The sequence below is a fragment of the Zea mays genome, chromosome 4 (genome assembly GCF_902167145.1).
Source record: "Zea mays cultivar B73 chromosome 4, Zm-B73-REFERENCE-NAM-5.0, whole genome shotgun sequence".
Classification (NCBI taxonomy): domain Eukaryota; kingdom Viridiplantae; phylum Streptophyta; class Magnoliopsida; order Poales; family Poaceae; genus Zea; species Zea mays.
Genome location: NC_050099.1, coordinates 38537768 through 38563846, shown reverse-complemented (window position 1 = coordinate 38563846; position 26079 = coordinate 38537768). Strand labels below are relative to the sequence as shown.

The 26079-nt window shown below is 43.1% G+C and overlaps 1 pseudogene; it reads right to left on the bottom strand.

The window, feature by feature from the left end:
* Positions 1 to 8072: 8072 nt before the first annotated feature.
* LOC103655226 (uncharacterized) lies at positions 8073 to 26034 on the bottom strand (annotated as a pseudogene).
* Positions 26035 to 26079: the final 45 nt, after the last annotated feature.

Here is a 26079-nt window from a genome sequence, read left to right as displayed (position 1 = left end):
ATTGAAGGTAAAGGTGGTTGTGCTTAAAGATTATCCCAGTTTATACTGTTTAAAAATATGCAGGCATGACACAAAAGTGTAAATAAATCATTTGTTGCAGAAGAAATTATTAGATGCAGTTACTATGGCACACTATTAGACAATAAAAAGAAGCAACATAATTGAAACATGACTATATAAGTACTGAGATTTGCTCAAACAAAATTGCGATTTTGTCAAAGAGCTCAACTAAGTTTCTCAAGATTAATGAGATGGTCAGGGCACTCATCTAAATCAACTGACTCATACTGATTGTGTTCATCACCCAACTAAAAATATAATCAACGAGTCCACACCACAGTTCCCGACATGCGTATATTATCGACCTCCAAGCAAGGAGCTGCTGGACCAAACAAATTTTGGGTCAGATCGCATGACATAAATCAAGAATCTCAGAAGCACCAGCAACACATTCCATCTATGGTCCAAAGGTTAGCTCGTCAAAAGGATAAGTGGTTGATCTCCAGTTCGGATGCAAAAGTCATGATAGACCTTTGTCAAAGAGCTCAACTAAGTTTCTTAAGATTAATGAGATGGTTGTGGCACTCATCTAAAACAACCGAATAAGAATGCAAGTTTGGTTTTAGGGTAATGCATTACTGCAACTGCCAACTCTAGAACATATTTATTAGTAATAGCAGAACTGCTATTGTATGAACACTTGAAAAAATAACTGACCAACCGCACCAACCTCGGTGCCAACTTTGAAGAAGGAACAACGGGTCAGCGAGCATCCAGTTGCAGAGCAGATCATCGCGCTAGTGGCCTTGACGCAGCCTACGTAGATCAACATCAAAGAAATGAGAAAAATGACCACACCTGAATCTTATAGACAAATTCCCTTTGAGGACATGTAGACCGAAGTAGCGGAGGCTGGACCAAACAGATTTTGGGTCAGATCGCATGACATAAATCAAGAATCTCAGAAGCACCAGCAACGCATTCCATCTATGGTCCAAAGGTTAGCTCGTCAAAAGGATAAGTGGTTGAATTTTCTTAACAAATTGGCATACCTTCACGTATCGCTAATCCAGTGTGTGTACTGCGACTCAGAGGTGATGCACATGCTGGCACAGATCCTGCTGCCCGGCCTTGCTGCCGTCTGTGTTGACGGTAGCAGGGAGGACATGTTCAACATTCCTGGGGAAATCATGTGAATACATGTCTAAATCGGATAATTTCTTAGGCTACTAAATCATTTTTGTAACCCTGAATTGAACGAAGCAAGTTAAAATAGAGTCGGTCAGCACAACAGATCACATAGCTTCCAAGGTCAAACTCGATCAACTAATTCCCAACTACTGCATAATGTGAAGTATACCCCAAGGTTTTTTATAACAGTTTCCAACTACTGAAATATACAGATATTGTCAGCAATACAATGCTAATATTTTAGCAGTAGCTAAATATTAAATTTAAAAACATCATAACAAAACTATACATATTCTACACCATATACATATTCTGGACCTCTACAATCATAAAAATATAATAGACATATTGAGCTTAACCAATTCAAAAGAATTAGGTGTTAGTTTTGTATTCCTTTGGTGATTTTAACAAGGAAACAAAATGTGCAAGTTAAAGTTTTTAGGATTTGAATAAATTAAATAGTAAGAACAGCCGGAATAGCCTACCACCAGTTCCTAGTAAGAATAGACATAATGTGTTCATTGTGCTCAGTTATCCAGATAGCGTCGCAGAATACATGCATATGATTACATGAGTAACTGCATATGCAATGAAGCATAAGACAAATGATAGGAACATAAATCAAAACATGACTGGACATATAATAAAAATGCTACACATAACTTAGCAGAGGATCAGGTGTTTGATCTGTGAAAGCAAAATACAAGACGACAAAAAAAATCTTCAATAATTACCAGTGCTAGAGGATCAGGTGTTCGATTTTGTGGAAGCACAATACAAAACAATAGAAAAGTCTTTGACAGTTACCAATAGCCTTCCACACCTAAGACATAAAAGTAAACGACAAGTCACAGATAGACTTACACTTAGAGCAAGAAGTTGAACTTTTGGATTCCTGTGGCCAATCTGTTTCTTCAGTGCCTTGACGACATCTTTTGATTGCTTGTTACAAGCATGGATATGATCAATAACATATAACCGAAAGACAGTAGGGCAAAGTGAAAGGGAAATAGGCTAAAACCTTTTCCTAAATAATTTTGGTGGTTGAATTGCCCAACACAAATAATTGGACTAACTAGTTTGCTCTAGATTATAAGTTCTACAGGTGCCAAAGGTTCAACACAAACCAATAAAAAGTCCAAGAAATGGTTCAAAAGAAAGGAGCAAAAAAAACTGAAGGCTGCCCTCGTCTGGCGCACCGGACTGTTCGGTGTGCTACCGGACAGTGTCCGGTGCACCAGGGTGGATCAACTCGAACTGCTTAGCTTCAGATTTTTGGGAATGTCACTCTGCTATAATTCACCGGACTGTCCGGTGTGCCAAGCGGAGCAACGACTAATAGCGCCAACGGTCGTCTGCAAAAGCGAACAGTGCGTGAACAGTGCGCGGACAGCGCACGCAGAGTCAGAGCAGGCGCCAGAAGGCGCACCGGACAGTGAACAGTGACTGTCCGGTGCACCACCGAACTATCCAGTGGCCCCACTTGTCAGAGCTCCAACGGTCGAACCCTAACTGTTGGGTGACGTGGCTGGCACACCGGACAGTGTCCGGTGGCGCACTGGACTGTCCGGTGCGCCTATCGACAGCAGCCCCTCCCAACAACCACTTTGGTGGTTGGGGCTATAAATACCCCCCAACCACCACACTTCAAGGCATCCAAGTTTTTCAGCCAACACATTCAATACAAGAGCTAGTGCATTCAATACAAGACACAATTAGATTGAATCAAAGCCTCTCCAAGTCCAAATTCCACTCAAAGCAATTAGTGACTAGAAGAGAGAGTTTTGCCCTTGTTCTTTGAGCTCTTGCGCTTGGATCGCTTTTCTTCTTCCCCATTTCTTGTTCTCAACACCATTGTAATCAAAGCAAGAGACACCAATTGTGTGGTGGTCCTTGTGGGGACTAAGTGTCCCAATTGATTGAGGAGAAAAGCTCACTCGGTCTAAGTGACCGTTTGAGAGAGGGAAAGGGTTGAAAGAGACCCGGTCTTTGTGACCACCTCAACGGGGATTAGGTTTGCAAGAACCGAACCTCAGTAAAACAAATCACCGTGTCACACTCTTCATTTGCTTGTGATTTGTTTTCGCCCTCTTTTTCGGACTCGCTTTTATTTCTAACGCTAACCCGGCTTGTAGATTGTGCTTAAAGTTTATAACTTTCAGATTTGCCTATTCACCCCCCTCTAGGCGACTTTCAATTAGTATTGGAGCTCGGTACTTCATTAGAGCCTAACCGCTCGAAGTGATGTCGGGAGCTCACGCCAAGAAGGAGATGATGACCGGCGAAAAGCCCACCACAAACCACAGGAAAGCTCCATTGGGAGAGTTCGGCAACAAGATGAAGGGATCCCCTTCACACAACAAGTCGCATCGGAGTAGCGAGAAGAAAAAGAAAATGAAGAAGGTGGTCTACTACGAGACCGATTCTTCATCACCTTCTACATCCGACTCCGACGCGCCGTCCGTCACTTCTAAGCGCCATGAGCGCAAGAAGTTTAGTAAGATCCCCCTATGCTACCCTTGCATTTCTAAACATACTCCTTTACTTTCCGTCCCATTAGGCAAACCACCGGTTTTTTATGGTGAAGATTATAGTAGGTGGAGTGAAATGATGAAGTATCACCTAACCTAACTCCACACAAGCATATGGGACATTGTTGAATTTGGAGCACAGCTACCATCCGTAGGGGATGAAGATTATGATGCGGACGAAGTCGCCCAAATCCGGCACTTCAATTCCCAAGCAACTACTATACTCCTCACCTCTCTAAGTCGAGAGGAGTATAATAAGGTGCAAGGGTTGAAGAGTGCCAAAGAAATTTGGGACATACTCAAGACCGCGCACGAAGGAGATGAGGTGACCAAAATCACCAAGCGGGAAACGATCGAGGGGGAGCTCGGTCGGTTCATGCTCAACCAAGGAGAGGAGCCACAAGCCATGTACAACCGGCTCAAGACCTTGGTGAACCAAGTGCGCAACCTCGGGAGCACAAAATGAGATGACCATGAAATGGTCAAGGTTATTCTAAGATCACTTGTTTTTCTTAACCCTACTCAAGTTCAATTAATTCATGGTGATCCTAGATATAAGCTAATGTCTCCTGAGGAGGTTATAGGAAAGTTTGTGAGCTTTGAACTAATGATCAAAGGCTCCAAACAAATCATCGAGCGAGGCGCCACCTCTACACCCGAGGTGCAACCTGTCGCATTCAAAGCGACGGAGGAAAAGAAAGAAGAGTCTACATCAAGTAGGCTCCCCATCGATGCCTCCAAGCTCGACAATGAGGAGATGGCGCTAATCATCAAAAGCTTTCGCCAAATCCTCAAGCAAAGGAAAGGAAGAGACTACAAACCCCGTTCCAAGAAAGTTTGCTACAAGTGTGGTAAGCCCGGTTATTTTATTGCTAAATGGCCATTATCTAGTGATAGTGACAGGGGTGACGACAAGAAGGGAAAGAGGAGGGAAAAGAAGAGATACTACAAGAAGAAGGGTGGCGATGCCCATGTATGCCGAGAGTGGGACTCCGATGAGAGCTCCACCGACTCCTCCTCCGACGAGGACGCCACAAACATCACCGTCAACAAGGATCTTCCCTTCCCCAACGTCGGCCACAAGTGCCTCATGGCAAAGGACGACAAAAAGAAGGTAAAATCAAGAGCCTCCACTAAATATGCAACATCTAGTGATGAGGATAACTCTAGTGATGATGAAGATAATTTGCTTGCCCTTTTTGCCAACCTAAACATGCAACAAAAAGAAAAATTAAATGAATTGATAGGTGCTATTCATGAGAAGGATGAACTCTTGGATAGCCAAGAGGACTTCCTTATCAAAGAAAACAAGAAGCATGTTAAGGTTAAGAATGCTTATGCTCAGGAAGTAGAAAAATGTGAAAAATTGACTAGTGAGCTAAGCACTTGCCATGACACTATTTCCAACCTTAGATTTGAGAATGCTAAATTGATTGCTAAGGTTGAGAAGTTAAATGTTTGTGATGATTCTTTTGTCAATCTTAAAAATGATAATGCTAGTTTACTTGCTAAGATTGACAAATTAAATGAATCAATTTCTTGCCTTAACATTGAGAATGATAAATTAGTTTTTAAGGCTAAAGATTTAAATGTTTGCAATGCTTCGATTTCCAATCTTAGAAATGAAAATGAAATGTTACATGCTAAGATTGATGAATTAAATACTTGCAAACCCTCTACATCTAGTGTTGATCATGTTACTATTTGTACTAGATGTAGAGACATTAATGTTGATGCTATCCATGATCACCTAGCTTTAATTGAACAACAAAATGATCACATAGCTCAACTTAGTGCTAAAATTAATGAGCATGAGATAGAAAATGAAAAATTTAAATTTGCTAGAAGCATGCTCTATAATGGGAGACGCCCTGGGATTAAGGATGGCATTGGCTTCCAACAGGGAGACAATGTCAAGCTTAATACCCCTAAAAGATTGTCTAATTTTGTTAAGGGTAAGGCTCCCATGGCTCAGGATAACGAGGGTTACATTTTTTATCCTGCTGGTTATTCTGAGCACAAGTTTAGGAGAATTCATTCTAGGAAGTTTCACTCTGGCTCTCATCATGCTTTTATGTATAAGAGTGAGACATCTAGTTCTAGGCAATCCACTCATGTTAAATTGCCTAAAAAGAAATCTCCTATGGCATCAAATGAACCTAATGTTTCATTTAAAACTTTTGATGCTTCTTATGTGCTCACTAACAAATCAAGCAAAGTAGTTGCCAAATATGTTGGGGGCAAACACAAGGGCTCCAAGACTTGTGTTTGGGTACCCAAGGTGCTTGTTTCTAATGTGAAAGGACCCAAGACCATTTGGGTACCTAACAACAAGGCCTAAACTTGTTTTGTAGGTTTATGCATCCGGGGGCTCAAGTTGGATCATTGATAGCGGGTGCACAAACCACATGACTAGGGAGAAAAGGATGTTCTCCTCATATGAAAAAACCATGATCCCCAAAAAGCTATCACATTCGGGGATGGAAATCAAGGTTTGGTCAAAGGACTTGGTAAAATTGCCATATCTCCTGACCATTCTATTTCCAATGTTTTTTTGTAGATTCTTTAGATTACAACTTGCTTTTAGTTTCTCAACTATGCAAAATGGGCTACAATTGTCTTTTTACGGATATATGTGTTACTGTCTTTAGAAGAAGTGATGATTCAGTAGCATTTAAGGGAGTACTCGAGGGTCAGCTATACTTAGTTGATTTCAATAGAGCTGAACTCGATACTTGCTTAATTGCTAAGACTAATATGGGTTGGCTCTGGCATCGCCGACTAGCCCATGTTGGGATGAAGAATCTTCACAAACTTCTAAAGAGAGAGCACATTTTGGGACTAACCAATGTTCATTTTGAGAAAGACAGGGTTTGTAGCGCATGTCAAGCAGAGAAGCAAGTTGGTGCTCATCATCCACACAAGAACATCATGACGACCGACAGGTCGCTTGAGCTACTCCACATGGATCTATTCGGCCCGATCACTTACATAAGCATCGGCGGGAGTAAGTATTGTCTTGTAATTGTGGATGACTATTCTCGCTTCACTTGGGTGTTCTTTTTGCAGGAAAAATCACAAACCCAAGAGACCTTAAAGTGATTCTTGAGACAGGCTCAAAATGAGTTCGGATTGAGAATCAAAAAGATAAGAAGCGACAACGGGACGAAGTTCAAGAACTCTCAAATTGAAGGCTTTCTTGAGGATGAGGGCATCAAGCATGAGTTCTCTTCTCCCTACACGCCACAACAAAATGGTGTAGTGGAGAGGAAGAATAGAACTCTACTTGACATGGCGAGGACCATGCTTGATGAGTATAAGACTTCGGACCAGTTTTGGGCTGAGGCGATTAACACCGCCTGCTACTCCATCAACCGGCTCTACCTTCACCGAATCCTCAAGAAGACATCTTATGAACTCCTCACCGGTAAAAAGCCCAATGTTTCATATTTTAGAGTCTTTGGTAGCAAATGCTTTATTCTTGTTAAAAGAGGTAAAAAATCTAAATTTGCTCCTAAGGCTGTAGAAGGCTTTTTACATGGTTATGACTCAAACACAAGGGCATATAGAGTCTTTAACAAGTCCACTGGGCTAGTTGAAGTTTCTTGTGACATTGTGTTTGATGAGACTAACGGCTCTCAAGTAGAGCAAGTTGATCTTGATGAGCTAGATGATGAAGAGGCTCCATGCATCGCGATAAGGAACATGTCCATTGTGGATGTGTGTCCTAAGGAATCCGAAGAGCCTCCACAAGCACAAGATTAACCATCATCTTCCATGCAAGCATCTCCACCAACCCAAGATGAGGATCAAGCTCAAGATGACGAAAATGAAGATCAAGAAGAGCCACCTCAAGAGGAGGACAATGATCAAGGGGTAGATGCCAATGATCAAGACAAGGAAGATGACGAGGGTCCAAGACCGCCTCACCCAAGAGTCCACCAAGCGATACAAAGAGATCACCCCATGAACTCCATCCTCGGCGATATTCATAAGGGGGTAACCACTCGATCTCGTGTCACACATTTTTGTGAGCATTACTCTTTTGTGTCTTCTATTGAGCCATACAGGGTGGAAGACGCATTAAGGGATTCAGATTGGGTGTTGGCAATGCAAGAGGAACTCAACAACTTCACGAGAAATGAGGTATGGCATCTTGTTCCACGTCCTAACCAAAATGTTGAAGGAACCAAGTGGGTATTCCGCAACAAGCAAGATGAGCATGGTGTGGTGACAAGGAACAAAGCCTGACTTGTGGCCAAGGGATATTCTCAAGTCGAAGGTTTAGATTTCGGTGAAACCTATGCACCCGTAGCTAGGCTTGAGTCAATTCGCATATTACTTGCCTATGCTACTTACCATGGTTTCAAGCTTTATCAAATGGACGTGAAGAGTGCCTTCCTCAATGGACCAATCAAGGAGGAGGTCTATGTTGAGCAACCTCCCGGCTTTGAAGATAGTGAGTACCCTAACCATGTGTATAAACTCTCTAAGGCGCTTTATGGGCTCAAGCAAGCCCAAGAGCATGGTATGAATGCCTAAGAGGTTTTCTTATTTCTAATGGTTTCAAAGTCGGAAAAGCCGATCCTACTCTCTTTACTAAAACAATTGCAAATGATTTGTTTGTATGCCAAATTTATGTTGATGATATCATATTTGGGTCTACTAACAAATCTACTTGTGAAGAGTTTAGTAGGATTATGATTCAAAAATTCGAGATGTCTATGATGGGGGAGTTGAAGTATTTTCTAGGATTTCAAGTGAAGCAACTCCAAGAGGGCACCTTCATCAGCCAAACGAAGTACATTCAAGACATACTCACCAAGTTTGGGATGAAGGATGCCAAGCCCATCAAGACACCCATGGGAACTAATGGGCATCTCGACCTTGACACGGGAGGTAAATCCGTAGATCAAAAGGTATACCGGTCGATGATAGGATCTTTACTCTATTTATGTGCATCTCGACCGGATATTATGCTTTCCGTATGCATGTGTGCAAGATTCCAAGCCAAACCTAAGGAAGTTCACCTTAGGGCCGTAAAATGAATCTTGAGATATTTAGTTCATACACCTAAGTTTGGTCTTTGGTACCCCAAGGGATCCACCTTTGATTTAATAGGTTATTCAGATGCTGATTGGGTAGGGTGTAAAATTGATAGGAAGAGCACATCAGGTACTTGTCAGTTCTTGGGAAGATCCCTGGTGTCTTGGGCTTCAAAGAGACAAAATTCAGTAGCTCTTTCTACCGCCGAAGCCGAGTACATTGCCGCAGGCCATTGTTATGCGCAATTGCTTTGGATGAGGCAAACCCTTAGGGACTATGGCTACAAATTAACCAAAGTCCCTCTCCTATGTGATAATGAGAGTGCAATCCGTATGGCGGATAATCCCATTGAGCACAGCCGCACTAAGAACATAGCCATTCGGTATCACTTTTTGAGGGATCACCAACAAAGGGGGGATATCGAGATTGCTTATGTTAGCACCAAAGAACAATTAGCCAATATCTTTACCAAACTACTAGATGAGAAAACCTTTACCAAACTTAGGCATGAGCTAAACATTCTTGATTCTAGGAATTTTGATTGATACTTTGCACACCTAGCTCATTTATGTACCTTTGATCATATCTCTTTCATTTGCTATGACTAATGTGTTCTTCAAGTGTATCTTATGCTAAGTCTTAGATTGAAAGGGAAATGGAATCCTCGGCGAAGACAAGGCTTCCACTCCACTCCATATTATTTACCCTTCGCCATCACTCTGCATCGCTCTCCACTTTGGTATAATCCTTCACTCATATATTGCTTGCCAAAGGGGGAGAGAATCTAATAAGGGCTTATATTTCACTCATATCCGTTTTTGGCGATTCATGCCAAAGGGGGAGAAAGTATTAGCCCAAAGCAAAAGGACCTGCACCAATGCTTCAATTTGTATTAAAGAAGTTTTTCAATTGGTATCTTATTTTTGATATAATTTCAAATTGATATAACCTCCTTCAAAATTAATATCTAAAACCCTCTTGAACACTAAGAGGAGAATTTCATTGAGGGGGAGTTTTGTATAGTCAAAGGAAAAGCATTTGAAACAGGGGGAGAAGATTTCAAATCTTGAAAATGCTTCTCGAAATCTTATTCATATACCTTTGACTATTTGCAAAAGACTTTGAAAAGAATTTCCAAAACATTTGCAAAATCAAAACATGTGGTGCAAGTGTGGTCCAAAATGTTAAAATGAAGAAAGCAATCCATGCATATCTTATAAAAGTTTAAATTGGTTTAATTCCAAGCATCCTTTGCACTTACCTTATGCAAACTAGTTCAATTCTGTACTTATATATTTGACTTGGTTTGTGTTGGCATCAATCACCAAAAAGGGGGAGATTGAAAGGGAAATAGGCTAAAACCTTTTCCTAAATAATTTTGGTGGTTGAATTGCCCAACACAAATAATTGGACTAACTAGTTTGCTCTAGATTATAAGTTCTACAGGTGGCAAAGGTTCAACACAAACCAATAAAAAGTCCAAGAAAGGGTTCAAAAGAAAGGAGCAAAAGAAAATCGAAGGCTGCCCTGGTCTGGCGAACCGGACTGTCCGGTATGCCACCGGACAGTGTCCGGTGCACCAGGGTGGATCAACTCGAACTGCTTAGCTTCGGGTTTCTGGGAATGCCACTCCGCTATAATTCACCGGACTGTCTGGTGTGCCAAGAATAGCAACGGCTAACAGCACCAACGGTCGTCTGCAGCCCCTCCCAACAGTCACTTTGGTGGTTGGGGCTATAAATACCCCAACCACCACACTTCAAGGCATCCAAGTTTTTCAGCTAACACATTCAATACAAGAGCTAGTGCATTCAATACAAGACACAATTAGATTGAATCAAAGCCTCTCCAAGTCCAAATTCCACTCAAAGCAATTAGTGACTAGAAGAGAGAGTTTTTCCCGTGTTCTTTGAGCTCTTGCGCTTGGATCGCTTTTCTTCTTCCCCATTTCTTGTTCTCAACACCATTGTAATCAAAGCAAGAGACACCAATTGTGTGGTGGTCCTTGTGGGGACTAAGTGTCCCAATTGATTGAGGAGAAAAGCTCACTCGGTCTAAGTGACCGTGTGAGAGAGGGAACGGGTTGAAAGAGACCCGGTCTTTGTGACCACCTCAACGGGGAGTAGGTTTGCAAGAACTGAACCTCGGTAAAACAAATCACCGTGTCACACTCTTCATTTGCTTGTGATTTATTTCTAACGCTAACCCGGCTTGTAGATTGTGCTTAAAGTTTATAAATTTCAGATTTGCCTATTCACCCCCCTCTAAGCGACTTTCACAAAGCAGACTAAATAAGCTTCTTTTTCAGCGGAAACGAACTGAGCATAAGCTACCTAGTAGAATGTTTGATATTCAGTCCCAATTCTTGGCCACGAACCAAATAAAAACAAAATGCATCATTAGTTTGAATCAATTGCCATCAGATTTAGATGCTCAAATATATTGTAATGTGCTAAATCAAAACATTTGGACTGAAAATATGGAAACCAGAGTACAATATCTTCCCCATATTCCCAATGGTCTAGCTCACTGTTGATTCGGTTGTGCGCCTCTCATGTGCCTAAAAAGAAACCCACATGACCTAGTGGTTAGCTACTAAGAAAAAATCGATAAGGAAATTGTTACTGTTTTTGAAATGGGGGGAAGGAAACTATTAGTGGTACATGTTTTCCTTGTGACCATGGATTCAATGCAGATGAAAGAGCTATCATGGGTCCTTATGCCTTTTGAGTTGGCCCACCATCACTTGAGCTCTTATTGCCATCGTGTAAGCAGTTAAAAGAATAAGAAGGAAAAACAACATTTATCCCACTTTGAATTGATCGCGGAATCAGGATCCATGAGGGCTGCTTTTGTGAAAAATTACTCACCATGATAGCGAAGAACTGAGTGTCTGAGTGCTCTTGCTCTTGCTCCCTGTAGACTTCTTTATAGACTTGATCACATCCTTCGTTTCCCTGGTGTGACCCCCGCTATGGCCCTTGTGGAAGAGCGAGACAGCGACGCCGAGTGGCACCTCCAAAAGGAACGATGCCTTCCTGGTCCCAAACACGAGGCATGAGACCCTGCTATCGGACACGGTGATGATGGAGATCTCTATGACTAGCGCTCTGGAGTCGCCTGCCTTTGCCAGAGTCGTTGAAGATGAAGTCGGCGACTGCCCACCGACGGGGGCAAAGTTCCCTACGATCTGCACGACCGGGTCCGCTGACAGAGACTTGAGGCGGGGCTGCTCGAGTTTGTTGCGGATGGAGATCGGCGCCGGTTGAATGATGCCAAGGCACCCAGGCAGTTTCGATCCACGCAGTCGACCCCATTACCGGTGAATGAGCAGAGTAAAAGGCGAGCACGAGATGGTGAGCGAAGCTCCCAACAACCGCGGATGTGAGGCGCTCTTCCACGCATGTACTTGTGTATCTGGATCATGGTGGTTGAGGGAGAGAGAAGGGGGAGATAGAGGCGTGAGCACGGGCGCACTCGTCGGCGTTCCCGTCTCTCCACCATGCGCGCTCGGGTAACCAGATCGGGGCGGTTGAGGGAGAGGGATGAGAGAGATGGAGGCGTGGGGAGGAGGGAGGAGAGCGCTAGGGTTTTAGGTTGAGAGAGGGTGAGAGGGAGGAAGGGTTCAGACGAAGGATCGACGGGGGAGAGCCATCGCTGGAGTATGGGCCGCCCCAAACCTAGCTGGAGTATGGGCCGCACCAAAAATTCAGCCCAGAACGCCTGCACTGCTGTGTTGTTGTATTGTCTTGCAAAAACCTTAGTACCATACTGGCTAGTAAAGGAGACATAGAGCAGCTTATAAGCGTTGGCTCGGACTTAACAGTAAGAACTCTGATGTTGAACTATATTGTGTTTGGTGGCTGAACTGGCCAGGTTCAACTCGCGCGAACGTTATATTTTATGCTGGACAAGGAAAAGACGAGCTAGGTGGGAATGTGTGGCCCACGCTGGGTGGGGCCCACATACAGGAGGCACGTAGATGGCAGAACTAGAGCGGGGCAGAACCATCCGTGGCAGAACAAGTCAGAGGCAGACTACTATTGCAGCCTTAATAAGTAGTAGAGATTAGTTGTATGCCCGTACGTTGTTACGGCGGCAACAACATGTTATGCATAAACATTATTCATCATTCCACCTATGTGCTCTCCAATGAACAAACTGATGTCAAGAAAACCAAAAGGATGAAAAACAAAATCATCGACCAGCTAGTTCATACAAGGGAGTAGCGCTTTCCCAGTCAGCATCCCACATTTTCCCAATCAATATTCCACCTTGTAAAATTCAATTTGGTTCTACAAAAAAGTATATTCAAGAAACAATTGAGCGGACTCCATCATAAGTTGATGGCACATTGACATATAGTCGAAGTAAAAGCAGAAAAAATGTAGCACAATCGTAAACTTATGCATAAAGTCTCGTGCAAAAAAACATATGCATAAAGTCTCGTGCCTGCGCGTTGCGACAACATACGAATTATTTAATAAAATGTTAGTGCATAATAATTTATATATAATAAGACCAAAAAACAGGTGCCAGAAGCACCAAACTGGAACATTTGGTAGAAAAAATAGCACATATAGTAATCCTCTAGACCATAATGCTCGTCCTAAAAAAGATGGTTAGCCTCTAGAAGATCACTTTGATGATCCTTGAAGCGTCCCCAATCCTCTGGGACTCAAATGTGATACAATTACTAGTCTCAGGAGGCTAGTAAACACATTTATACATCAGATAGTTCTAGATCTGCTTAAACGAGATAAACCTATAAAGGTGGCGATCAACTTTAAGAGTTGGTCCACAACTCGGGACATATCATCAGAGTGGGGCTGAAGCAGCCCGATATACGCAGCGAAGCAAATCAGCGGTCCAACTGCCACAGGCAAGGTTGGGAACAGTCGTAACTCTTACCCGATCTCCTTTTCTGAAAAACAACAAATAAGCAAGGGTGAGTACAAACATACTCAGCAGCCCACCTTCACCCGCGGAATGGGGAAATCAGATATAATGCATGGAATATGTGGAGCTCAGGATATTTTGCAGAAACAACAATATTTTATGCAGGGTTGTTTTGTAAAACATTTTGTATTTTTCAAAGCGCATCCTCTCCCAAAGGAGCAGGAAGTTTTCAATATAGAATAAAATCTCCTGGACTAAACCATCCAGGTATCTCAGCAGTTTCCCACTGGTTTTCATTTTCAAAAACAGCTACTGGACTTCCCGTCCACCATAGCTCACGGCTCAACCACCGGACCTTTTAAAAACCACTTTTCTCAAACGCACCTCTTTTTTTTGAAAACAAAACACTAATTGCCATACCACACCAGACTCGTACATTCCTGTGGACACAGACTATTCGAATAGGTTTTCAAACTCTGCGCAGAGGTGTACACTTTACCCACTAGTCCGGCTCTGCAATCTTACTGCCATGAGATCCGACACCGAATCTCCTTCTTTCCTCGCACGTCCTAACCTTAACGGTTATACCGGAAGGAGTCAGGCCACCGCCATGTCCAAACCGGACAAAACATTCCCCCTCCTTATCCTCCCGGTGCTCCCCAGCCTTCATAACCCTGGGGTTGGACCGTACGAGTTCAGATTGAGTGACTGCCCACACAGTCTCGAGTGGTTGTACTTATCATGAGTACAGGTAGTGAAGGATGACAAACCGATCCTTATGAGGGGACAATCCTTCTGCTCACGCCTAAACCAGCTGAGCCATCACCTTAGGCCCTACCCTAAATCAGGGAGACCCTGATCATCCCTACTCAAAGGTGATAAGGGTGAAAACCCTTCATCATACACATTTTGAAAAGCATTTTCTTTTGAAAAACTCACACCTTTTCTCAAATCATTTGTAACAAATATATTAAGGATTGATTGCGGCAAGCGGCTTGGGTGGCCATAATAACTTGTCTCAAAATCATATCATGTATAAAATAACAGGCTGATGGTTGTGGTTGAAAAATTATAGGCAATTTATGCATCAAAGGGATCCAGTGAGCTTGCCGTGCTTATCCGGCGAAGGGGAAAGGAGAGCTCGCAGAACTGGCTTCTGGCTCCACCGCCTGGCGTAGACTTGCAGATCTGGCCTCCGCGAGACGGCACGAACACTCCGATAACTATGCAACATGAGCAAGCAAACATACAAACCAGCAAGTATACCAACAAATAATTAGTATAGTGGTCAGAATAGCGATATATGGATGGGTAGAGTCTTGAGTAGAATCTGTGTCATGTGGTGTTGTGATATTACTGGTGGTGGAGCAGAGATGCTTACCAAGAGGGTGGACTGGAGGCGAAGCGACACTATGCGTGTAGCCGACAAAGCGGAGTAATTGAGTGGGTGGGGTGTTTGCCTTGGCTGAGGGTGTTGAGTGTGTGTGGAGAGGGAGAGGGTAGCTGTGTGTATTTATAGCTGAGCGTATGTGGTGTAGCACAATGAAGTTCACTGTTGGTGAGAATAGTGACGAATGAATTGTCTGACTTAGTATGAACAGGAGAGTTATAGGCAGAATATGGGACAAGAGTATTTTGGGAGTTTTCTGGAATACGAACCATGCTTAAGGGATGACATGGTTGGATAGGGAATAATTTGATAAGAATTTAGAAACAAGAATTATTGGAATTGGAGTTTGGAAGCCTGGTTCGAAGGGATCTCAAAGTTAAGCGTGCTCAACTTGGAGAAACCTGGGATGGGTGACCAGATGGGAAGTTCCCTACTGGAGGAAAATCACAGCCACCGGAGTTCGTATGACTGGGATATGGGTCTGGCTGGTCTTACGTGGACTGGACATCATGATGGGTGAGTAGTTGAAATTTGGGGTGATAGGATGATCGATGAATAGTAATGATAAATAGTGACGATGAAAAGGTTGCCATAGATATCATCGATGAATAGTAACAATGAATAGCAACGGTGAATAGTAACGATGAATAGTAATGGTGAATAGTGATGGTGAATAGTTCGTATGAACGAACGATGAACGATGAATAGTGACGATGAATGAACGATGAACGATGAATAGGAACTATGAACGAACGGGCGAACGATCGAATGATCGGACGAACGAACGATCAGAATTTCGACAGCATAACGGCAGGACAAAGATTATCTGGAGGAACGATGAATAGGGACTATGAACGAACGATGAACGATGAACAGGAACTATGAACGAACGATCGAAATTTCGGCAGCATAACGACAGGAAAAAGATTATTTGGACGAGCGAACGGATGAACGATCGAATGATCGGACGAACGAACGATCGGAATTTCGGCAGCATAACGGCAGAACAAAGATTATCTGGAAGAACAATGAATAGGGACTATGAACGAACGATGAACGATGAATAGGAACTATGAACGAACGATGAACGATCGAATGATCGAACAAACGAATGATCGGAATTTCGGCAGCATAACGGCAGGAAAAAGATTATCTGGAAGAACGATGAATAGGAACTATGAACGAACGATGAACGATGAACAGGAACTATGAACGAATGATGAACGATCGAATGATCGAACGAACGATCGGAATTTCGGCAGCATAACGACAGGAAAAAGATTATTTGGACGAACGAACGGATGAACGATCGAATGATCGGACGAACGAACGATCGGAATTTTGGCAGCATAACGGCAGAACAAAGATTACCTGGAAGAACAATGAATAGGGACTATGAACGAACGATGAACGATGAATAGGAACTATGAACGAATGATGAACGATCGAATGATCGAACAAACGAACGATCGGAATTTCGGCAGCATAACAGCAGGAAAAAGATTATTTGAATGAACGAACGGACGAACGATCGAACGATCGGACGATTGGACGATCGGACGAACGAACCATCAACGATCGGACGAACGATCGAACGATCGGACGAACGAATGAACAAACTAAGAACAGGGGGACGAACGATCGAAGAACGACCGAACGATCCTTGTGCTAGTGTGTGCTTGTGTGGAACATGGAGTGGGTGTGTGGGGGGGAAGAGAGTTGCCATGAAATGGCTTGGGGTGGGATGAGAGGAGGCCCTTGCCCCTCTATTTATAGCCATGGTGGGGGATTAGGGGGAGGGATGAGAGGACTAGTGGGAGGATGAGAGGATTAGTGGGAGATTAACATGTATTTGTCTTGTATAAGTGAGATTAGCTTGTAGAGCTCACCGTATGACACTAGAGGCATACGTATACATATGAGCATGAGGAAAGTTATGAAGAAAATATTTATAGGGACTTGGAAAATGATTCTGAAGGTATTTCTCAAGAGGAAAATACTTGGAGATATATTGGTGGAATATTTGGGCAATATTTCTGGAAAGAACTTGAAGGGGATTACTCGGGAAATATCTGGGCAGTATTTCTGGGAAGAATTTGAGGGGGATCACTGGAGAAACATTTGTAGGATATTCGAGGAGGATTTTGGAGAGAATATAGACCACTATATTTTATTTGCTGATATCAACTCGCAAACAAACATTTTGAAATGAAATTTGAAATTCATTTTGAATTTAGAGCGAGTTTGAGAAAATTCCCAGATTTGAATTTTTGGGATTCTACAAATCTACCCCACTTAAAAGGAATCTCGTCCTCGAGATTCGGCTTAGAAGGGTTATGGGTATAGCTTTACTTCAGCTACATATCTTCACTTTGCAGACTCTTCGAGGAGATGGAACTTCAACAAAACCTGGCCTTCGAGGAGCATCTGGTTGCCGATTGGAAACGCTAATTATGGCTACTCAAAGATCATCTTCAGGCTTCTAGGTTTCGCTTGGCAGCTAGCTTATTGAAGAAGCATTGATGCCAACACACAAACCTTCTTCTTGCGAACTTATCCATGGGTCCCTTCCTTGATTGCTCTTCTAGTGCTTCATCAACGGAACTTGGGTGACCACTTCTCATCCAGAAACTTATAGGCTTCGATGATCTGGTCCTCCACAAGCTTGCTACAGGCCTTCTTCTTTTTCTCCATAGCAGAAACTTTACTGGAACATTACCCCACTTAAAAAGAATGAGGGTAGAACTCTTGAATCTTGGGGATTTGAACTCCTTGAAGTACCTCATAAGAAGGTGTTACGGGGCCTTCTTCTGCTGCTGCTACTTGAGCAGGCTGCGGAGAGATGACTGACACAGGGTTGATTCTGGGAGAACCTTCTTATCTTCTCTTCACTATCTTCTTTTCTCTTCTCACTGCTCCTTTCTTTCTCTTTGCTCTTTCCACTAGAGGATTCTATCAAAGAGTATTACTATCACACATTGGAGGAAACCAAAGACTATGAACCATGTGCAACAGTCTTCAACCCAAGAATCACCAAGCATTGTGATCTTAGGGGCGAGGGAGCGGAAAATGGAGTTGCTTGCAATTTGGCAGAGGGGATTTTATCAGGTGTGTTTTGCTTGGGATGGGAGTTGAGGGAGCTGGTGGGGGGGTTTATAGGCGAGTGGGGGTGCTCGGGGGGGTGTGGAGTGGTAGTGATGGAGCAGGTGACACGAGGCAGCAGGTGCGACAAGGGGAAGGGGGCCTGTTGCCGGCGACGATGGCGGTGGGTGCGCTGCAAAAGGGGGCGTGGGTGGCGGTAGTGCGCTGCAAAGGGGGCGTGGGGTGGTGGTAGTGCGCATGGAGGCGGGCACGCGTGCGAGGGGCACGGGTGAGTGGTGGGGTCAATGACCCTGATGTTTGTGGTCTCTGGTTCCAAGAATCTTTGCCTCTCTGTATGGTAATAACTTCTTTTGTCCTCTTTTTTTGTTTAGGTAGTGCTTTGATTCTCACGGTTGGTCCTTTTGACTGAGCGACTGGATAGGTTCCTCTGTAGCTTATTCCATGCTTCAAGGGTAAGCTTCCCGGTATCTTCTTGGGTAAGGTGCTTTTCTCTTGAGATGAGTTAAGGGGAGAATGGAAGCATAAGATGAGGATTAGCTCTAATTTGTGATCTATGTTTTTAGAGAAAACCTTTCTTAAAAAGAAAGAAAACACATAAGTTCAACAATGATAAGCACAAACAAATCAAATATTTTGAATAGGGGAAGAATAGAGTTTTTCCAAAGCACGAACTACTCAGATTCGGGGGCTAAGCATAACTACTATTGCTCGGCTCCTGAACTGAGAACTATGCTAAATGTGACTTATAAGCACTAACATTAAGGCATCACATATGCACACGAAAGGAGAGAAAACATCAAACGAAATTCATTTTGAAATGCCCTAGGGGGCCACACAATTAGAGTTTTTCAAAACACGCGGATACACGGTTACCTCTCATACATGCAGAGCTCTACCAAAGTGAAGAAAAACTTCACTACCCAATGCACGCAGAGGACTGGATATAACTAACTCAGATCTGGCAGCTTCTCTTCTGGCAAGGCTGGCGCACAACTTCAATCTGAGATATCTCCTAGATGGGTCAAGAGGGAGCTGATGTTGATGACTTCTTCTGGTGGCGATTGAGATGGCAACATGGGGTCGAACTCTTCTTCAAGCGGGACTGGCTCTTGTAGCTCCTTAGAGGGCGGCGGTGCTGGCGGGGTGCTTGCAGCTTCTTCTTTGATCTCACGGGACGGTGCTGGAATATTCTTCATGGTGAGGGGCTCACACAACTCCGTCGGGGGATCTTGGGAGGACTCGGGGTGCTCTTGCTTATCCATAGCCTGAGGGAAAACTGGCATTCCTTCTAAGACTATGGCTCCTTCCGGGAGTTCCCAAGCCTTCTTCTCTCCTCTGATAGAGACTGGGTGACCTTCAAGAATTTGGGGATCTTCGGCTCTCATGGGTTGAACTGGGTTGGATGAAGCGGGCTCTTAGATCCGCAAGGCTCTACGTTGGTTATGGGTTACCAAGTAGGCCTCCATCAACTTCTGGACATGCTCATCCTTGGCTTGCTTCAGGGCTTCAACAGCAATGACTTCACGACTTTCCAAGGCAGCTACACGAGCTTGAGCTGAGGTGAGATCCACATGGAGCTGACGGTTGCGCTTCTCTGCATCTTCTGCTCGGGCAATCATCTGACGGTGGTGCCGAGCCAAGAAATCATACCATGCATCTAGGGTGAGCAGGTATGCAGTGAGGTACACGACTGAGGGGTCGTCCTCAAGCAGCTGCTGCTCTTCCAATGCACGCATCCTGGCCATCCAAACGGGACGGTTTCTCTGAAATGGCGGAAAGAATCTGAGCGGTGTGTCGGCCACTTCTTCATAAATCTGACACAGGGCCCTCAATGCCTTGTGGGCGACGACTTGGCAGGTGTCTTTGAATCTGTGTCCCGCAGCAGTGACACTCCATTCCACATGGTGCGAACTGGATCCAATGTATACAGTCACGACACACTTCTCTGTGCCATGCTCGACGAATTCACGACCATCATACTCTGGCTGGCTCCTGATTCCAAGGCAGACTGTGCATGCTCTCAGCAACTTGGGGAAACCATCTTCATTCTGGCAAAAGCTGGTTTGGCAACGGACCTCCATCTGACTTCTGAGAGAAGGAAAGGGGGAAAGCATTTTTGAAATGAACGGATGAGAGCAAGAATTTTTTTAAGAAAATAGTTTTGACTCAAAAACTTTTGGATCAGGCTAAGGGTTACGTCCTGCGGCCAACCTAATAGCTTTGATACCACCTGAAGCGTCCCCAATCCTCTGGGACTCAAATGTGATACAATTACTAGTCCCAGGAGGCTAGTAAACACATTTATACATCAGATAGTTCTAGATCTGCTTAAACAAGACAAACCTATAAAGGTGGCGATCAACTTTAAGAGTTGGTCCACAACTCGGGACATATCATCAGAGTGGGGCTGAAGCAGCCCGATATACGCAGCGAAGCAAATCAGCAGTCCAACTGCCACAGGCAAGGTTCGGAACATTCATAACTCTTACCTGATCTCCTTTTCTGAAAAACAACAAATAAGCAAGGGTGAGTACAAACGTACTCAGCAGCCCACCTTCACCCGCGGAATAGGGAAATCAGATATAATGCATGGAATATGTGGAGCTCAGGATATTTTGCAGAAACAACAATATTTTATGCAGGGTTGTTTTGTAAAACATTTTGTATTTTTCAAAGCGCATCCTCTCCCAAAGGAGCAGGAAGTTTTCAATATAGAATAAAATCTCCTGGACTAAACCATCCAGGTATCTTAGCAGTTTCCCACTGGTTTTCATTTTCAAAAACAGCTACTGGACTTCCCGTCCACCATAGCTCACGGCTCAACCGCCGGACCTTTTAAAAATCACTTTTCTCAAACGCACCTCTTTTTTTGAAAACAAAACACTAATTGCCACACCACACCAGACTCGTCCATTCCTGTGGACACAGACTATTCAAATAGGTTTTCAAACTCTGCGCAGAGGTGTACACTTTACCCACTAGTCCGGCTCTGCGATCTTACTGCCATGAGATCCGACACCGAATCTCTTTCTTTCCTCGCACGTCCTAACCTTAACGGTTATATCGGAAGGAGTCAGGCCACCGCCATGTCCAAACCAGACAAAACATTCCCCCTCCTTATCCTCCCGGTGCTCCCCAGCCTTATAACCCTGGGGTTGGATCGTACGAGTTCAGATTGAGTGACTGCCCACACAGTCTCGAGTGGTTGTACTTATCATGAGTACAGGTAGTGAAGGATGACAAACCGGTCCTTATATGAGGGGACAATCCTTCTGCTCACGCCTAAACCAGCTGAGCCATCACCTTAGGCCCTCCCCTAAACCAGGGAGTCCCTGATCATCCCTACTCAAAGGTGATAAGGGTGAAAACCCTTCATCATACACATTTTGAAAAGCATTTTCTTTTGAAAAACTCACACCTTTTCTCAAATCATTTGTAACAAATATATTAAGGATTGATTGCGGCAAGCGGCTTGGGTGGCCATAATAACTTGTCTCAAAATCATATCATGCATAAAATAACAGGCTGAGGGTTGTGGTTGAAAAATCATAGGTAATTTATGCATCAAAGGGATCCAGTGAGCTTGTCATGCTTATCCGGTGAAGGGGGAAGGAGAGCTCGCAGAACTGGCTTCTGGCTCCACCGCCTGGCGTAGACTTGCAGATCTGGCCTCCACGAGACAGCACGAACGCTCCGATAACTATGCAACATGAGCAAGCAAACATACAAACCAGCAAGTATACCAACAAATATTTAATATAGTGGTCAGAATAGCGATATATGGATGGGTAGAGTCTTGAGTAGAATCTGTGTCATGTGGTGTTGTGATATTACTGGTGGTGGAGCGGAGATGCTTACCAGGAGGGTGGACTGGAGGCGAAGCGACACTATGCGTGTAGCCGACAGAGCGGAGTAACTGAGTGGGTGGGGTGTTTGCCTTGGATGAGAGTGTTGAGTGTGTGTGGAGAGGGAGAGGGTAGCTAGGTGTATTTATAGCTGAGTGTATGTGGTGTAGCACAGTGAAGTTCACTGTTGGTGAGAATAGTGACGAATGAATTGTCTGACTTAGTATGAACAGGAGAGTTATAGACAGAATATGGGACAAGAGTATTTTGGGAGTTTTCTAGAATATGAACCATGCTTAAGGGAATAGTTTGATAAGAATTTAGAAACAAGAATTATTGGAATCGTAGTTTGGAAGCCTGGTTCAAAGGAATCTCAAAGTTAAGCGTGCTCAACTTGGAGAAACCTGGGATGGGTGACTAGATGGGAAGTTCCCTACTGGAAGGAAAATCACAGTCACCGGAGTTCGTATGACTGGGATATGGGTCTGGCTGGTCTTAGGTGGACTGGACATCATGACGGGTGAGTAGTTGAAATTTGGGGTGATCGGATGATCGATGAATAGTAACGATGAATAGTGACGACGAAAAGGTTGCCATAGATACCATCGATGAATAGTAACGATGCTAAATAGTAACAGTGAAAAGTAACGATGAATAGTGATGGTGAATAGTCGTATGAACGAACGATGAACGATGAATAGTGACGATGAACGATGAATAGGAACTATGAACGAACGGACGAACGAACGATCAGAATTTCGGCAGCATAACGGCAGGACAAAGATTATCTGGAAGAACGATGAATAGGGACTATGAACGAACGATGAACAGGAACTATGAACGAACGATGAACGATCGAATGATCGAACGAACGAACGATCGGAATTTCGGTAGCATAACGACATGAAAAAGATTATTTGGACAAACGAACGGATGAACGATCGAATGATCGGACGAACGAACGATCGGAATTTTAGCAGCATAACGGCAGAACAAAGATTATCTGGAAGAACAATGAATAGGGACTATGAACGAACGATAAACAATGAATAGGAACTATGAACGAACGATGAACGATCGAATGATCGAACAAACGAACGATCAGAATTTCGGCAGCATAACGACAGGAAAAAGATTATCTAGAAGAACGATGAATAGGGACTATGAACGAACGATGAACAGGAACTATGAACGAACGATGAACGATCGGAATTTTGGTAGCATAACGGCAAGAAAAAGATTATTTGGACGAACAAACGGATGAACGATCGAATAATCGGACGAACGAACGATCGGAATTTCGGCAGCATAACGGCAGAACAAAGATTATCTGGAAGAACAATGAATAGGGACTATGAACGAACGATGAACGATGAATAGGAACTATGAACGAACGATGAACGATCGAATGATCGAACAAACGAACGATCGGAATTTCGACAGCATAACGGCAGGAAAAAGATTATTTGGACGAACGAACGGACGAACGATCGAACGATCGGAAGAACGGACGAACGAACCATCAACGATCGAACGAACGAACAAACTAAGAACAGGGGGACGAACGATCGAAGAACGACCGAACGATCCTTGTGCTAGTGTGTGCTTGTGTGGAACATGGAGTGGGTGTGTGGGGGGGGAAGAGAGTTGCCATGAAATGGCTTGGGGTGGGATGAGAGGAGGCCCTTGCCCCTCTATTTATAGCCATGGTGGGGGATTAGGGGGAGGGATGAGAGGATTAGTGGGAGGATGAGAGGATTAGTGGGAGATTAGCATGTATTTGTCTTGTATAAGTGAGATTAGCTTGTAGAGCTCACCGTATGACACTAGAGGCATACGTATATATATATGAGCATGAGGAAAGTTATGAAGAAAATATTTATAGGGACTTGAAAAATGATTCTGAAGGTATTTCTCAAGAGGAAAATACTTGGAGATATATTGGTGGAATATTTGGGCAATATTTCTGGAAAGAACTTGAAGGGGATTACTCGGGAAATATCTGGGCAGTATTTCTGGAAAGAATTTGAGGGGGATCACTGGAGAAACATTTGTAGGATATTTGAGGAGGATTTTGGAGAGAATATAGACCACTATATTTTATTTGCTGATATCAACTCGCAAACAAACATTTTGAAATGAAATTTGAAATTCATTTTGAATTTAGAGCGAGTTTGAGAAAATTCCTAGATTTGAATTTTTGGGATGCTACAATCCTCAATGCTATATACTGTGGTCGTGTCCGCATGATCGTTATTGTAGTTTTTGTTGCTCCGAGTTACATTATTCTCTTCAGTAGTTTCTATGGGCGTGTTATTCGGTAGAGGGTTGGATGTTGAAGAGTCAATACTGGCCTTCACGACTTGATGTGTGTGATTCTGTGCACTATCAGCCTCATTTGATCTCTCAAATCTTCTAGATGTACTTGTCTCACTAACAAATTTCCACTGGTCATCAAATCCATGAGACAGAACCTCGTACTCCAAATTTTCATAGTTGAATTCATCATATTTGGATTCTGTCAGAATGAAAATGAATAATCAGGGACATTGCATGATTTTAAATTGAATAATTTAAAGTAATATACCGGTGCAAAAGTTTCATGACATGTTCTATGTAAAAGAGTGGCAACAAATCCTAATAGCTGAATTTACTTGATAGAGAAAATTTCTAAGCTGCTATGTCGTCCCATAGTTTTCCAAAAGTGCAGAGCAAGCAAGGCTAAGATCAACAATCATCAGAGCCAATTTACTCATGCATATAACTTAATTACCTTGTTTTTCAACCAAGAATGGGGCAGTTATTCTGTTTCCAGATTTTAGAATTATTCCAGGCCACATATGTGCAGAAAGTTCTCCAAGGAGTAGCTCTAAGCCTTGGCTATCACCATCCACTGATCGACCTGTTAGTTTGAATAAACATCAAATAAGATAGAAACAACCACAAATCATATATGATATAAGCCTTCTTCTATTGGAGTCCCTAAAAGATACTCCCTTCGCCCCAAAATATAGTTCTTTGTAGCCCTCTTTTTCTGTCCATATTCATTACAACAATAATGAACGTAGACATGCATACAAACTACATTCGTAGATTAATCAATGAATGTAATCTAAAACAAATTATATTTTGGGGTGGAGGGAATATAAGTTTTCATTGGTATAAAATATTAAATTGATGCCCAATTTAGAACTCATGGTAATAGATTTATTATTGGAAATTAGAAAGCTTAATGGCAAAGTTTAGAAACTTGAGGGGGAAACTTAACAGTTACAGGTTTATTACATCCGAGGAGACAACTTACACTTATCAAAGTCAGCGTTGGAAGCACAGGCCTCAATATATTCTATGTTCTGCTCAATGCACCACTATGCAATAGAGTTTCTGATATCTGTGTATGGTTCTTCCTCAAATAACAAGCTACAGTCCTCACTTCCATTTATCCCAAAATTGTAATAATTAGGGTGTGGATCAGAACTTGACTCCCCAAGCTTTTTGCATACCTGCACGCTATGACCAGGTACAATATCTGCTTTATTTCCGATGCATAACAAGATCTCAAACATCTATATATCAACACTGGCAGCCTAGATTTGCAGAGTAAGCAAGGAGGATTCCTGCATAATTACTTAAGACTATTACCCTACTGTAGTTCTGAGGTATGAAGGTAAAAAAATAGACTGAAAATTATAAGATTCAGAATCTTTAAACAATATAAGACATAGAACACAATAAAAATCGAATCAGAACACAGGTTCAGTTCAGACATCACTGATATCAAAGACCATAATGAGGGCAGCCACCTGTTCTAGATGAGGGAGGGAACCAAGAGAAATTTATTCACCAAGAATTGTTGTCAAGATGGAAGATCAACTGAATAATACTTTGTTTCAATTATCCACCTACATCGCTGCAAGTGTATGTTGTTAGCTATAACATCTGCACCATTTAGGGATTGTGCCTTGCAGCTAGTGATTGTGGTTTGGAGGCTAGTAAAGCTATAGATGAGAGAGCTGACTTACATGTACATGAGCTGGCTACAGAGACGAAGCCAAGACCGTGACCGCCTCGCATG